This window comes from Ornithorhynchus anatinus, chromosome 3 (genome assembly GCF_004115215.2).
Source record: "Ornithorhynchus anatinus isolate Pmale09 chromosome 3, mOrnAna1.pri.v4, whole genome shotgun sequence".
NCBI lineage: Eukaryota > Metazoa > Chordata > Mammalia > Monotremata > Ornithorhynchidae > Ornithorhynchus > Ornithorhynchus anatinus.
In genome coordinates, this window is record NC_041730.1 from 126,440,830 (window position 1) to 126,443,495 (window position 2,666).

Sequence of the window (2,666 nt, forward strand, 5' to 3'; positions counted from 1 at the left end):
GGATGACACCAAATCTACATCTCCAGCCCTGATCTCTCTCCCTCTCTGCAGTCTCACATTTCCTCTTGCCTTCAAGACGTCTCTTTTTTAATGTCCTCTCATCACCTCAAGCTCAAACCGTACTCCTTATCTTCCCACCCAAACCCTGTCCTCCACCGATTTTCCCATCACTATAGACGACATCACCACTCTTCCTGTCTCACAAGCCCATAACCTTGGTGTTATCCTTGACTCCTTTCTCTCATTCAACCCATATATTCAATCCATCCCTCAATCCTGTTGGTCCCATCTTCAAAACATCGCTAAATTCCAGTCCTTTCTTCTCCATCCAAACTGCTTCTATATGAATACAATCACTTATCCTATCCTTCCTGGATTACTGCATCAGCCTCCTTGCTGACCTCCCAGCCCACTGCCTCTCTCCACTCCAGTCCATACTTCACTCTACTGCCCGGATCATCTTTTTACAAAAACTTTCAAGACATGTTACCCCACTCCTCAAGAAACTCCAGTGGGATGCCCATCTACCTCTGTATCAGAGAGAAGTTCTTCACCATTGGCTTTAAAGCCCTCAATCACCTTGCCCCCTCCTACCTCTCCTCACTACTCTCCTACTACAACCCAGACTGCACCCTTTACTCCTCTAAAGCTAACACTCTCACTGTGCCTCAGCACTGCCAACCTCTCGCCCACATCCTCCTTCTTGGCTGAAACACCCTCTCTCTTCAAATCCAACAGTTACTCTCCCTTAATAATAATGTTGGCATTTGTTAAGCCCTTGCTATGTGCAGAGCACTGTTCTAAGCGCTGGGGTAGATACAGGGTAATCAGGTTGTCCCATGTGAGGCTCACAATTAATCCCCATTTTACAGATGAGGTAACTGAGGCACAGAGAAGTTAAGTGACTTGCCCACAGTCACACAGCTGACAAGTGGCAGAGCCGGGATTAGAACCCATGACCGCTGACTCCCAAGCCCGGGCTCTTTCCACTGAGCCACGCTAATGAAGGTACATCTCCTCCAGGAGGCTGTCCCTGACAAAGGCCCCTTTCCTCTTCTCCCATTCCCTTCTCCATCGCCCTGACTTGCTCCCTTTGTTCTTCCCCCTTTCCCAGCCCCTCAGGATTTATATACATATCTGTAATTTATTTATTTATATTAATATCTGTCTCCCCATTTCTAGACTGTGAGCTCACTGTGGACAGGGAATGTGTCTGCTTTATATTGTAATCTCCCAAGCGCTTAGTTCACTGCTTTGCGCACAGTAAGTGCTCAATAAATATGATTGAATGAATGAATGCTTGTCGGATATGAAGGGGGGGCGTGTTCCATTTCAGAGGCAGGACGTGGGCGAGAGGCCGGTGTCAAGATAGACGAGATCAAGGTACGGTGGATAGGCTGACATAAGAGGAAGGAAGTGTGCTGTCTGGGTTGCAGAAAACCTGGGTTCTGAACCCAGCTCTGCCACTTGCCTGCTGCATGACTTAACTTCTTTATGTCTCAGTTTTCTCATCTGTAAAATAATAATGTTCGTATTTGTTAAGCATTTACTATGTGCAAAGCACTGTTCTAAGCACTGAGGTAGATACAGGGTAATCAGGTTGTCCCACGTGAGGCTCACAGTCTTAATCCCCATTTTACAGATGAGGTCACTGAGGCACAGAGAAGTGAAGTGACTTGCCCATAGTCACATAGCTGACAAGTGGCAGAGCCTGGATTCGAACCCATGACCTCTGACTCCTTAAGTAACGGGCTCTTTTCACTGAGCCACGCTGCTTCCCGAAATGGGGATTACATACCTGTTCTCCCTCCTCCTGAGACTGTGAGCCCCATGTGGGACAGGGACTGTGTCCAACCAGATTATCTTGTATCTAATAATAATAAAAATTATTACGGTACTTGTTAAGCCTTTAACTATATGCCAGACACTGTACTAAGCCTTGGGACTGGACACAGTCCCTGTCTCACGTGGAGCTCACAGTCTCAATCCCCATTTTACAGATGAGGGAACTGAGGCCTAGAGAAGTGAAGTGAGTTGCCCAGCACTCAGTACAGTGCTTGGCACTTAATAAGCTCTTGAGAAATAATGCTATTATCATTATTATTATTACTTGGAGATACAACTGAAAACAGGAGCAGGGCAGGCAACAAGAAAACATAAACACAACAGGGATAGTTTCTGTAGCTCTCACACTGGGCTTTTCAACTGCAGCTACTCACACGGATACAACTCACCACCGATGATGTCATGCCAAATACCATAAACACTTTGATTACAATATACACACATAAACAGTGGCTGCTTTAAGTTTCAGCTTTATCCTTGTTTTCGAATGGAAAAAAAAATCCTCTGAGATTCTCAAAAAGCCTCTGCTTTACCGGATTTAATGTTTGTTCCCCAAATGATAAAATAGGTCATTTTAGGGGCACAAGGCTCTTCCTTAAGAATGAATGGGGTAGCAGTGAGTCTATTGCCTTGGAATTTTGAATTCAAGACCCGTTGGAAGTTTAAAGTTCAAGTCTGCTTGCCATACTTGAAATAAGCGGGGGCCTGGAAGTCAGAAGGACCTGGGATCAAATGCCGGCTCCACTACTTGTCTGCTGTGGGATCTGGGATAAGCCACTTAACTTCTCTGTGCTTCAGTTACCTCATCTGTAAAATGGGAA